The sequence below is a fragment of the Podarcis muralis genome, chromosome 2 (genome assembly GCF_964188315.1).
Source record: "Podarcis muralis chromosome 2, rPodMur119.hap1.1, whole genome shotgun sequence".
Taxonomy (NCBI): domain Eukaryota; kingdom Metazoa; phylum Chordata; class Lepidosauria; order Squamata; family Lacertidae; genus Podarcis; species Podarcis muralis.
Genome location: NC_135656.1, coordinates 2,919,533 through 2,933,806, shown reverse-complemented (window position 1 = coordinate 2,933,806; position 14,274 = coordinate 2,919,533). Strand labels below are relative to the sequence as shown.

Genomic DNA, 14,274 nt, shown 5'->3' with positions numbered 1-14,274 from the left:
CCCCCCCAAAAAATTAACTGCTCCGTTTTGCAAGCGGTGGTAAAGTTCTCCAGTTTTGCAAGAATTGATGATGTCACATTGGGGTTTTCCTTGCTTGAAGGAAATCGAGCACTCTGTGCCAATTTTTTTGGGTCGAAAGGGTTTGGTTGTGATTGGTTGCCCTGCGTTACCATGAAAACGCAGTTAAGAGTCAACCGAGTGAAACGAAATTTAATAAACCGAGTCAGGTTTTAACTTCCCGCCCCTCAAATAAAAATCTAGAGGGCTGTGTTTGAATTGGACAGGGTTTTTTTTTTGGGGGGGATGTTGATGGAGCAGAGGGATGCCCCCAAATCCTAAAGTGTTCGGATAACCAGGAGCTCGCATAGAGGAGAGTGCCATTTGCATGACGATGGGGTTCTAGACAATCTGATCACTGTATTAAACGCATGTGTCTAATAACCAGATTTGGACAACCCTGCCCACTCCCTGTGCACCAAGTTTCCCCTCCCAATGATACATTCGCTGACTTAAACGCATTTGAATGATCAGTCAGCCCCCAGTGGCTCTGTTCACAGGTCATCTCACTTCCTGTTACCCTCCAAGTGTTGTTGGATTCCAGGGGCAAGGCTGCATTCACACTGTGCTCAGCTTGAAAGAGCATGTGAAGCACACACCCCCCCCAAGAATTCTGGGCACTGTAGTTTATCCAGTACAGTGGTACCTCGGGTTAAGTACTTAATTCATTCCGGAGGTCCATTCTTAACCTGAAACTGTTCTTAACCTGAAGCTCCACTTTAGCTAATTGGCCCTCCTGCTGCTGCCGCACCACCGGAGCCCAATTTCTGTTCTCATCCTGAAGCAAAGTTCTTAACCCGAGGTAATATTTCTGGGTTAGTGGAGTCTGTAACCTGAAGCGTATGTAACCTGAAGTGTAGGTAACCCGAGGTACCACTGTAGTTTATCACCAAGAATGCCTCCCTTGTTCTCTTATAACAACAATGGCGCCCACCTGAGAGGGGCCAGAACTGATATAAAGCCCTGAGATTATCCCTTGCAGAGTTACAATCCCCACCAGCCCTTCACAAACTACAGTGCCCGGGATTCTCTGAGTGAAAATGTGTGCTTTAAAAGTACAGTACAGTGTGCACACAGCCCAAGGCATCCAAATCCTTCTATTTGGAGAAGCCATAGCTCACTGAGCTAGGTCCCCTCTCCTTTAATCAGTGCAAGGATACGAAACCTGCATAGCCCTTCAGATGTCATTGGACTACAGTTCCCATCATCTCTGACCTTTGGCCATGCCTAGTGGGGCTCGTGAGGATGAGATGGTTAGACAGTGTTCTGGAAGCTACCAGCATGAGTTTGACCAAACTGCGGGAGGCAATGGAAGACAGGAGTGCCTGGCGTGCTCTGCTCCAGGGGGTCACAAAGAGTCGGACACGACTAAACGACTAAACAACAACAACAACAACAAGTGGGGCTCATGGGAATGGGAGTCCCAACCACATCTGAGAGGCAGAGATGGTTAACAGCTCCCAGGTTTAAATCCTATGCACACTTTTTCTGTGTATGATCTCTCTTGAATGAGGTTCTGAGTAGACATATTGTGATCTGTTTAAAATTGAGATTTGGGAATATTATTTATTTATTAACAAGAACAATAAAATAAAAGCAATACACTAGCTTCCTAAGAGGTCTCCTTGGTTTAAAACTTTAAAAAAGAAGTGAGGCTTTTTCTTACGCTTCATCACACACATCATTACATCTATAGCCTTGTTATGAGGGAACTGACAATGGTACTCTGGACATGCTTTGGGGCACTCAATTTTGCATACTCCAGGACTGAGTCCCTTTGTTCCAATTAAGTTTTACTGTATTCAGCATAAGGAAGGAAGTTTGGTCAGATTGGAAAACCCTTGTTTACCTTCGGATTCAGGAATTTACCTCTTATCTAGGCAGAATTGGAGTTGGTTAAACCAGTAACTAATGAGACATCTCTTCTCCTGCTTCTAAATTCTACATCTAGGCAGCTGGGTTGGCAGGGTGCAAGTTCTGTATAGTCCTGAAGAGGTGCAGGTGCCCTGTTTAAGTAAGGTGATGTCAGCGATGAAGGGTACTGCTTGAATTACAGAAGAGAGGCAGAGGATGTGCAGCCCCTTGTCTAGTGCACTGAACATCCCCAGCTCCTGTTTTTAGACAGCGTTTATACCTATGACCTCACTAGGTCAGTGGCAGTGGCATGCAATGACATGCAATGACAGAGGAACAGTTAAGGCTGAGGCTTGTGGGGGCAATGGGGGAGATGCCGTGCACATGACCACTGCACCTCCCTCCCTAAGCTAGGCAGAAGCTTCCTGGGCTTTGGGAAGGAGGTGTCAGGCTTTAATACTTTAATATTCTAATTTACCAGGAACATTTAGAGGAGTAGCCCAGTCCCCCATGTCCACTGACCACACGCCACTGGTCAGTGAGTGAGGAACCTGTGGCTCCCAAGGTGTCGTTGGACTCCAGCTCCCATTAGCCCCAACTAGCATGGCCAATGAACAGGGATGATGGGAGCTGGAGTCAGCAACATCCAGTGAGCCACAGGCGAGCCACTAGGTAGCATTAGGTAGATGAAAGGCTCCTTCCCACATCCTTTTAACTATGCTTTCCAGGCACAGGTCTGCGTTTTAAAGCTCTCTGTCTGACTGGTTTTGCTTTTGTTTCCCCAGGAACACCCACATTTTACCACTGCATGAGACAAACGGCTACAACTGAGCGGTAAAATGCAGGTTTTCCCAGGGAAAGTGTCAGGACAAAAAACACACACACCACTTGGGCACGGAATCATAGAATGGAGCTTTTAAACCCAGAACCGTGTCTAGAAAGACAGCACAAAAGGAAGTGTGAGGGAGCCCGGAGGCAACTAACCCCTGTTCTCCCGAACTTGTACCTGAAATATGGGGATAATAATGCTCTGCCCTACAGGACTGTTCTGGTGATGAGATTCTGCTGGAATCATGTTCTGCTGAGTCTTCAGCACTTTTGGAATGAACTATCTCAATGCCAAACGTTATGGCTGGAAACCCAGTGTATTCCAAGTTTTTGAGAAAGGCACTCTGCACGCATGCAGGAGCATGCCTCTTCCTTCCTTCCTTCCTTCCTTCCTTCCTTCCTTCCTTCCTTCCTTCCTTCCTTCCTTTCCGAATGACACTGTGCACAGGCATTCAAAGCAGAGGAAGAGCCATAGCTCAGCGGTAGAGATTCTGCTTCGCAGGCAGAAGCTCTCAGGTTCGGTCCCTGCCGTCTCCTGGCAGGGCTGGGAATGTCCCTTGCCTCAAACCCTGCAGAGACATTCACAGCCAGTGCAGACCATTCTGAGGTAGGTGCCTGAATAATCTGATCTGATCTAAGACAGGATGTGGGGTGACAGGGCATCAGAAGGCAGCAATGTTTTCCCATGCTGCTTTGCATCTGAGTCAGGGGTGGGGATCCATGGCACCTGTGTTTGGGCCACACAATCTGCAGGCTCTGGGAATAGATTCTCATACCCACCAGGCAGCCTCACAATGTTCCCCGAGGCTTTTGCCTAAGCAAATGTTTTGCAACATTTGGAAGGGTGGGTGTGTTGCTGTTATTATTTTCCATGATCTCAGTTAGCCAGAGTCAAATGCAGAATCCTGCCTGCTGACACCCCGCCCTGGGGCTTGACTGGGAAAGGATGGACAAGCAGACAAAGCCTCGCCTGCTTGAGCTTGGAGAACTTGAGAGGAGCATCCTGTCCTGCTGGGCTGGCGACTTTCTCACCTTTACTTTTCTAGCGCTAGCTCAGCCCCCCCGTTTGGGGAGATCTGGGCAACCATCCATTTCTGTAGCATTCTGCCAAGTTTTCTTCTCTTTTTTTAGTCCTCCATGAGAAATAATAATAAAGAAAATGCCCCCATGTGAGCACGACACTCTTTCTCCCAATACGAAGTGACCCGTGGCAATCTCCTCACTTCTGGACCTAGGAGGGTCAAGGGTTGCGTCGAGGCTGCCCTGTGTGGTTTTAAGGAAAACTTTTTCAAAGTTCCTTTCTCTACTGAAAATCTAAACAATTGGGGTCATTACTCATATTTTCCTATCATGGATCCTATAATATCTGGGTGGTAGGCAAAATACAACAGAAAATCTTTTCCTTTTTCCCTTTTTTATTTATACTTTTCAAATTTATACATTTCATTAATTTTACAATCCATTTAACATTTCAAAATCTGACTTCCTTCCCCCTTTCTGTAGTTCCTTAATTCTTTTCATATCTTCTGCATATCCAAATTCATTTAATTTACTCGTTTAATTATCTACTGTAAATATATACTCTTATAAAACTGCAGGTTATTACAATAATCCTGCTCATGTTTTTATGTGTTTACAATTTATCTGTTTCCATTCTTTTATAAAGAGTTTGTTATTTTGATTTCTTATTCTTCTGGCACGTTTCGCCATTTCTGCATCTTCCATAAGTTTTTGTATCCATTCTTCCTTTTCTAGGACTTCTGCTTCTTTCCATTTCCTGTCATGGAGAAGAGTGCTTCACCTGTTGAATTTTCAACTGCTGCAAAGAGCCCTTGTCTGGTAAAAGAAGTGACAGCAGCTTGCTCTCCCTCCCCTTGGAACTACAGATTAATCTGCAGTCCCCTTCAGTGGTTAATAATGTTAATTTAAAGTGAAGAGCACAAAAAGGGGGCTGCTAAAACAAGAGAAACAAACACCCCACACCACCTTTTGAATCAGGCAGAAACTACACCCTCCCCATTCCCTTTCCAAATACTAATACCAAAGCCGGGAATTGTGGCTCCAAGTCTCTGCCCTGCCTCTGATTTTTACTAGAATGGCCTCCATAGCTCTGAAAAATGCTCTGGCAGCCCACTTGGGGTGTGTCTGTTGACATTTAGGAGAAGTGATTTCATTTGTCTTATTATTTATTGATACTGAGCCATCAACATCCCTGGCACTTTTCTTTGCAAGACGCATGCATGTTTCATTGATAAGTGAGGTGCCTGATCATCCCGCTGCAAGGTGTTTGTCCCAGGGAGGTGAACCAGAGTCCGACCATGAACACACTAGTCAGCACAATTTCTGACCCTCCAAGCGGGACACCAGCTGCCTCCTTCAGGCGGGGGCTCAGCGACCCCACCCCATGCCTACCTTGGACTCCAAAAAACAAAACAGAAGAGGCTTCCTGCATTACAATCTCATCACCAGACATGCACCATTAAATATCTTGGTGCTACAGTATGTGGGCTGAGGGCAGCTGCTCAGTTGTAACATATAGCAAAATTATTATTATTATTATTATTATTATTGTATACCATGTGAGAGAGTGTGTGTTAAACTTGCTATCTATGTAACTGAAGTGACTAAACATAGTTGCAACTAATGCGGCCCTTGGCCTCTTGCTCTCACTACTGCATTTCCATACTTACTAATAAAGAACGACAGGTAACTCAAAAGCTTGTATGTATACCCCTACATTAAATGAAGCTGGCTCCCACACACAACCACAGGGCAGCATTTTAGCTATTTTGTGAGTTTCCCATCATAGGCGCAATTCCCCCCTCATTCTGGAAGACGGACCACTTCCCACCAGGCTTTGTACTCGGAGGCAATTCCTTTGGAAGCACACAGTAGCAGCAAACCCTCTTTCTCTTCAGCTGCGCACACTGCTTAACGTCCCCTCACATCCGCTTCGGCTGTGGATGGTTTCATTTTCCATCTCGCCAGCCCTCCTTAATTGAGTCCAAAGGTTCTGGTTTTTGTTACTCCAACTGTCTTCTCCTCCCATCGCTGAGAGTCCCTCTGTCCTCTCTAGAATGGTTCGGGGCGGCTGCAATAAACACGCGTCATTCCAAACGTGGCCACTAGGGGTCAGCTTCACTTGGCGCTGCAGCGTGTTGACTTTCACACCTCACCCCCCATTTCCTTTGGGGGCTCAGGGTGTGGTAGATGGCATTCCACTGAGCAGCTACTCAGAGACAGCATGAAGACCTAATCTTGCTCTGGCATCCTGGGAAACCTAAGAGAAAGAAGCTGTAAGCTGCAAACAGACGTCTTTATCTATGAACCATTTGCTTTGGAAAGACGATACAATTGCTGTTACTTTAATACAAGGCGCTTGCACACCCACAAAATCATTGGACCAGTGCTGATACGCCCACAGTTACCACAGGTGCCTACATCTGAAACCATTTTGACTCTCCTAAACTGACCAAATGTTTCTCTGCAAGGAGGGAAGAAAAAAAAAAAACCCTCCCCATTGTCTCTGTGCCCACAAATCCTGCCTTAAGGGCACATTTAAGGTGCGAATAGGGTGAGCCTGTGAACTGTGACCTAGATTAAGGAATTAAGTAGTTATAATAACAAAAGAGTGGCCAAAAGGAGAGGGTGGACAGGATGGCGGAGAAGGCACAGAAGAGTGTAAAGATTGCTCCTGGAGTGGAGCTGCTGTCTGTGTCACAATTGGGCCTAGGACCGTGATTCACCCCAAAGCACAGATCATTGGAGAAGCTGGATCAATAGTAATTGGGGAAGGTAACCTCATAGAAGAACAGGCAATGATCATAAATGACTATCCTGAAAACATTACCCTTGATACAGAGGAGGTTGGAGCCAAAACAATGTTGGCACCAGCAATCTCTTTGAAGTTGGCTGTTATTCCCAGGCAATGAAAATAGGTGACAACAATGTAACTGAGTCCAAAGCATTTGTGGGTAGGAACGTGATTTTGATGAGCGGCTGCATCATTGGAGTCTGCTGCAATGTCAACACCTACAAAGTTCCAGTATCTGAAGAAGTGTGCATGCACACGAAAGCTCATACCAAGAACTAACTTAGTTGGTCTTTAAGGTGCTACTGGAAGGAATTTTTTTTGTTTTAACACCTACAAAGTCATCCCTGAAAACATGGTCATCTATGGAGCTGACTGTCTTCGGCGAGTGCAGACTGAGCGGCCTCAGCCGCAAACATTGCAGCTGGACTTCCTAATGGAAATCCTGCCAAACTATCACCATCTTTAAAAAGCCATGAAACCAACTCCTACTCCTGTGAAGAGCTGAAGACACCCTTCTCCCAGCATGCTTACCAGAAGTGCAGTGCTTTCAGGACTCTTGTGTCCGCAAGAACTAACTCACATAACTTACATGCTCATTCATTCCATTGTGCAACATAATGTTATTTATTAAAATGTTGAAAAATTAAAAAGAGTGGCCAAAACCCAGATAATGCAATCAGGTAACTTGCCAGACAGGAGATAAACAACACACTCAGGATTCTGTTTTAGTCCACCCCCTGTGATGTATGTATGATGTTTCTGGGGGGGCAGTCTTGGACTCCAGGGCGGGCAATTTAAAATGTCTATATAAGGGCGGACACACCTTGGTCCGGGGTCCACCTCCTTTCCTGCGTGTGAGGGGAGCACCCAGTTGCAACAGCTTTAATAAAGATCAGGCTTACTAGCTGATTTGCTTCTCAATATTCTCTGGTTGGCCTCTGTTATTTTCTCCTACCAATGGAGAACCTACAAAGGACTCTATAAGGACTCTTGTGTACCCCATAAGGGAAAAAGGGCAGATTTTGTTTACAACAGTAGATAAGAAAGCATTCAGTCCCCATTGATTCTAGAATAAAATGCCATGCATGCACAGCTTGAGTCAGACCATTGGTCCATCTGGCTAAGTACTGCCTACTCTGACTGGCAGCGGCTCTCCAGGGTTTCTGTCCCACCCCAGCCTGGAGATGCCAGGGACTGAACCTGTGACTTTCTGCATGAAAGATGATGTTCTGCCCCTGAGCCACAGCCCTTCCCAGCGGGGGGGGGGGGGCAGATACTGCAGTGTGTGTACCAGCATCCACTGCTGTGGATCTGATGCTCACATGCCCTCACCACTACTGGGGGGCGGGAACTCTGTTGCAATGGGAAATAAGGATCTTCTTTGCTTTTCTTCTACTGATTCCTGCCTCCACCCATTCTTCTCTTACCAATAATGGACTTAGGGGATAATGTGTCCCTTGGGGGAGCTGGGCTGTAAAAGCCAACCCCCAATTTTTGTATAACACCACTGCCCCGTCCTGCCCCATTCCAGACCCAGTGCATGTCAATGCCACCACAGGCAGGAGGTGGTGCAGGAGCAGTGAGCCGATGCCGTTTCCCAATGCTCTGAGTTCAGATCCATTTGCCTGTCACTCTACAGCTGAGTTTCCTGGCCTGGCCATGGCTGCTGAAGAAGTCCCTCTCAAGGGCCCCAGCGACTGCCTCTCACAACTTCTGGCTCTGTGGAAAGTGGAGAGAGGGAGCGGCAAAGGTGTTAGACGCCACTCCTCAGTTGCTAGACTTTACAAGTGCCACCCCCTCTGCTGCTGAATTTCTGTTGATTCCAGGATCACATTGCCACTGCCCAATTAAAGCCCATGGCTTCTCCCAAAGAATCCTGGGAACTGCAGTTTGCTAAGGGTACTGGGAATTGTAGCTCTGTGAGGGGTGAACTACAGTTCCCAGGATTCTTTAGGGCAGGTGCCTTGGCTCTCCAGATGCAACTGAAATATAATTCCTGTCATTCCTGACCACTGTCTATACTTGCTTAGGCTCATGGGAGTTGTAGTCCAGCAACATCTGGAGGGCCAAAGATTCCCCACGTCTGCTTTATGGGAAGCCGTGACTGCTGAAGTAGTTTAAATGTGCTTTAAATGGATAGTGTGGATGTGACCGTGGTCAACAGGAAGGGTTTTTTGCTAGGAGGATCAAGCATGTGAGCCCTCAGTGGTAGTCAGAAGTGGTAACCCCCCCCCCCCCCCAAGAAAACATTTTTACCAACTCAGAAAGAAGTAGGCCTGCAATGGGGAATCTGTGGCCTTCCAGGTGTTGAAGGACTCCAACTCCCATCAGCCCCAGTGAACATGGCCAATGGTCAGGGGAGTGATGGGAGTTGCAGTCCAACCATATCTGGAGGGCCACAAGTTCTCCATTCTGGAACAAGGCCAAATATAAGGTAAAGGTAAAGGTACCCCTGCCCGTACGGGCCAGTCTTGCCAGACTCTAGGGTTGTGCGCTCATCTCACTCTATAGGCCGGGAGCCAGCGCTGTCCGCAGACACTTCCGGGTCACGTGGCCAGCGTGACAAGCTGCATCTGGTGAGCCAGCGCAGCACACAGAACGCCGTTTACCTTCCCGCTGGTAAGCGGTCCCTATTTATCTACTTGCACCCGGGGGTGCTTTCGAACTGCTAGGTTGGCAGACGCGGGTGGCGCTGTGGGTAAAACTTGCCGGATCGCATGGTCGGCGGTTCGAATCCCCGTGGCGGGGTGCGCTCCCGTCGTTTGGTCCCAAGGCCAAATATAGCCCCTCTCAAAAAGACTTCAACTCTTGTCTCACATACAGCGGCCATTTCTCACACCTCTGCAGTGGGATGCCCACCATGGTTGCTTCAAAGAGCTTCAGTGCCCTTGGGATAAGGCTTCTGTACCAGACAGATGCAGGCTCCAAAGTTTACAGAATACAAAAGACAAGCCAGGCCTGGAGCCTGCCAGGAAGTTATGACTTATTTATTTATCACACATATATCGCCTCTTCCTTCAGGAAGTTCACAGCAGCTTATATGGCAATAAATGGCCAGCTTTTTTGGCAAGGGAACCCCCAGCCAAGTCCAAAGTATGAGATAATGTAACTTCAGGGCACAAAACGTCTGCAGGGTGCCATTTGCAATGTTATCTCTTGGCAGCTGAGAGGGAGAGGGAGCAAGATTGGAGCCCTGATTTTGATGCCACAGCCCAGGAGAAGGAGATGTCCTTCAGGTGTTGCTGCACTACAACTCCCATCGTTGTTGTTCTTGTTGTTCTTGTTTATTTGTGTAGCTGAAGCCACAACAATAATTGTATAACTCCCTTCAGTCCTAGCAAGGATGGCAAATAGCTTGGGATGGTGGGAGTAGTTCCACAGCATTTGGGGAGCCGAAGGTTCCCCCCTCTTGTCAGAGCAGCTGGCCCACTGACCTTCCTGCTACAAACCCTTAGCTCACGTGGCCCTTGTGGCCAGACATGCTCCAGGTTTGCCTCTCCTGCTTGGCCACTGGGAGGACAGGATGCCGGGCTGGATGGGCCATTGGCCTGACCTGGCAGGGCTCATTTTAGACTCTTATAGGTGTTTGCAGAGAGTCTCCCATAGAAGTATTGATAGGGCAGAGGCTGGCTGTTCTTTAAAGATGAAAGACCACGAGGAGCCTTCTCTTGTGGAGGGAGGGAGCATCTTTATTTTATTCATACACCACTCTTCTGTCAAGACTGGCTCCTGAAATTGCTCACAATTAAGCTCACAAAAATATATACCGTAATTAGGGCTCTGTGGAGGTGTTGATGGCTGGGTACAGATCAGCACCCACAGGGGGAAATGAGGCAGAGAACATCATTTCCAGCCCATGGATCCTGATTTATTCATTTATATTCCTCTTTTCATAACAAATATCAGAGCGATTTAAAACAATCATTGATAAAACCAGTGCTTTTTCTGGGGGGACACATAAAAGGTAAAGGTATCCCTGACCATTAGGTCCAGCCGCGGGCCACTCTGGGGTTGCGCACTCAACCCCTAAACATTTTGTGAATCTTTGTACTTTTGTCCATTTACTGTATTTATTTTCCCAGTTTGAACCATTAAATGGTGATTTTCTTGAGTCAAAGTGAGAGTACCCCTAAACATTTTTTTAGAAGGCACTGCATAAACCAATAGAAGAAAGACCATATGACCCTTCACCCGAAGTTCACAGGGCAGATCAGGGCTTTGTAAATTAATACAAGGACACTGAACCCGACTCTATAGCAGTTGGAGCTTCCAGTACGGCTGTTTTAACAATGGCGTCACATGTTCTCATCCAGATGCCTCCATCAGCAGGCCTGCACCAGTTGGAGCTTCTGAAGCAGGCCCAGGGGCAGCCCCACATGGACCACGCTGCAGTCATCCAGCCTCAATATGACCAAAGCATGGACCACAGTGGTCAGTGGATTGGACACTCCAACCTCAGCCACACAGGGCTGCCAGCGAGGTGTGGGGGTGCCCTTGAAGCAGTGGTGAGGGCTGGGCTGGTGCAGCTGCAGCCGGCTCCTTCCACTCCCTGCCCCCTGCGCACCCCCCCAAAGGTAGCATATGCTCCGCCATTGTGCAAACTGTCCTCCATCAACATCAGGGGGCATGGACGTAGCCGGGGGGGCAGGGAGGGGCGGTGGGGTGAGTGTGAAGAAACAGAAGGTAAAATCCACATTTGGTGCTCTGTCCACTTTTTCCTCTGCCAGCATGTGGCCCCCAGAACATTGCGTATCTGGCCCTTGACCTACAAAGGTTCCCTGCCCTTGCTTTAAATCACTGCCTAGTCCCCCTTTGAAAGCTGAGGTAGCTCAATGCACAAGAGGGCAGCGGGCTCCTGCACCTGCGATTGTTGCATAGAAGAGACTTTCAGCAGGTGGAAGCTGCCATTCCGGGAGCCCTCTTGCCTTTTGCGTCTGGCCACCCTGTTTAAAGCAGCCTAAGCTGGTGGCCATCCTCACCTATGTTTCTACTCCAGTGTTCTCGGTGTGTCTGGTTCTTTGCTATTGTCAGGCTTTCGTCAGTCCCTCCCTGAGCTACCCTGCCACGCCCTCATTGCCACCAGCATGGTGAGCATCTCCTACGAGCAAAAGTGTTGGGACTATTTGTGGTGGTGGCAGCCATGGCAAATCTTGGGCCTGGCAGGAAACAGCAGGCAGACATCTGTTTGCAAACAAATTCCCCAGCAACCAACCAACCACCATGAAAAAGGGGATGTGAAAGTGAGCAGTGTGTTTGTGTGGATGGCTCACTCAGCTGCTGAGCGGGGAACACACCTAGAACTTTCCCTGGATACTCTCAGTTGTCTGTTGTCCTCAGTGAATCCTGGTTTGCCATTGGGTTTTTTAATCAATCCATGTTCTTGTATTTTAAACAGCAGACATTAGCAGATTATAACCCTTACTTCTATGCCATCTGTTAAAGGCACAAGATCAGGCCTGGTTTTGTTTTGTTCTGGTCAGCTGGCGACCCTGTTCATAGGTTTGCAGCCTATTGTGCTTTTGCAAAGACACACTGGGAAAATGGAATTGCACTACTGAATTTGGCAGGTGGTCCTTAGCAGTATTGCCTCGGATGAATAAACAATATTTACGCATTTTGCTTAGTTTTTAAAAGCGTCTCAAAACATTTTGACATCGCAAATTTGAATTCTGAAATGTTGCCAAGCTTCACATTTGTGTGACCCATGCTTCCAGCTGCAGTGACTTTCTCCCACTGATGGCAGTTGAAACTATGGGGAGGAAATGTTTAAACATCTGATCTTATTCCCCCTTCTTCCTTTTGAAACCATACATACAGAAAAGGCAAAATGACAACATGCTTCCCTGTCTATCTGCGTCTACCCATCTCCCACTTATCTCATCAGTCTGCCCTCTAGATTTTCATCAGGGGCGTCTTCAGGCAGAGGCTGGGGACTGTCTGCTGAAGGTGTGCTGGCTCTAGGATTTCGTGCCCTGAGCAAAGGCTAGGACTAGATGGCTTATAAGGCCCTTTGCAGCTCTATGCTTCTGTGATCTTGCCTGTCTTTTGAAGAGCCATGAACATTAGCCAAACACCACTGAATGACTGAAGTGTATGAGTGTTAAATGAACACCCCTAAAGTGAACTGAAGTGCATAACAGGTGTGATTTTTTTTAAAAAAAACATAAATAGTCATAAGTTGGCAACAAGCGATACAAATACATTTCAAAGAATGTCAGTTTTGCTGGTGCTCACTAATGTGTTAGAGAAAAGCAATTGCATGGGGAAGAGGATAATGGGAGACAATTGCTTGAGCTTTTGGTTTTCTGTGGTCAGTCCATCACTGAGAAAGAGGTTCTGTTCTCATTCTCCCATTGGATTCAGACACTCCCTGCAAAATCAGCACAGTAGACATCTTGCTCTACCTAATACCTTAATTCTGTTAAGCAGGCAGCAGCTAGGACTTGTAGTTTGCTCTCAATGACCATGGGGGGATGGAGAGGGGTGGAGGACATTTTGGGGGGAAGATAATAAAAGGGTGGGATGGGGACACATCATAAGGTTGCCAGTGCCAACAGCTTACAGCCTTTGCATGTGGTTATGAATCGTGGAACCATATGAGAAGACATGTTTGCTTGAAGAAACCTCTGGAGACGGCGCTCCCCTTGCAAACTCACTCAGCTCTGCAGAGGCCCTTCTCTTTCTATTGCCCACACAACCCTCCGCTCCCTTCATCCCAACCCACAGCTCCTCCCAGGTCTTCTGAAGACTACCACCGACCCCAGTCTCTTCCCGCAAAGCCCTCTTCTTTCTCCTTCTGGCTCCTTCCCAGGAGCTGGCCACCCTTACGTGTGGAGTGCAGCCCTCTGGGCATGGCATGTGGCCACACAGCTCAGGAACTGCTGCCAATCACCTACCCTCCCACCCCAAACCCCTCCTCCTCCCTTCCAAAGTCCAAGCTGTTTATGAACACATGCTCTCAATTTAAGGCCTGATCCAATAAGCATGTTTGATCCTCTGTGGCTGAGGTTGCCAGATCAAAATTGGAAGAATTAGGGAGAGTTAGAAGGAGCTGATCTGCTTCTCCTGAGGATGAAAAAGAGAATTATTTCTTTACAGCACAGTTTAGGCAACCCAACACACTGCCAGCCTTGGAGAGTGCTGGTCCTGTGCAAAGCTGAGGTCAGCATCCAGGATCCATGGGCAGCTGCTGGGTTCTCCTGCCCTAGGAGCCCCATCGGCTATGAGCCCCCCTAAAACATTGTCACAAGGTTCTGGAATGCCTATCATATGTATCATTCATGGGCATAAAATGGCAGCCCCCATTTGAATTTCCCACAATTCCTCAGTGCAATCTCAGCAGTGCAGTGTCAAGTGCTCCAAAGCATTGTGGGAAACTTGGAATGGGAGCACCCTAACAGTGACCAGAGAGGCAGCCACCTGGTGCTGCCACTTTGGGGAGGACCCCCTCAATATTGGAGCTGCGCCTGTTTCTTTTTGAGCATCAAGCTGCACCCCTACAAAAATTGAAATTCATTGTGTGTCCTCCCCCCCCCCCCCCCCGGAAATCAGCACTGGTTATAACAGGAAATACCTGCTCTTGCATCTCAGCAGGAGAGTCTCCTCTCGCAAGGTCAGGCTGAAGAAGGAAGTGGGAAATGAGGTCAGCAACCCTATCAGTCTAACATCTGAGTGAAGGTCAGCACAGGTTAAATCAGGAGGACCCTCTAGGAAGCTTGGAG

General features: G+C 47.7%; 1 pseudogene across 1 annotated transcript; it reads left to right on the top strand.

The window, feature by feature from the left end:
* Positions 1-6,193: 6,193 nt before the first annotated feature.
* On the top strand, positions 6,194-7,205 carry LOC114592693 (dynactin subunit 6-like; annotated as a pseudogene). Its single transcript, XR_013391733.1, has 2 exons — positions 6,194-6,771; positions 6,884-7,205. The product of XR_013391733.1 is annotated as a dynactin subunit 6-like (transcript).
* Positions 7,206-14,274: the final 7,069 nt, after the last annotated feature.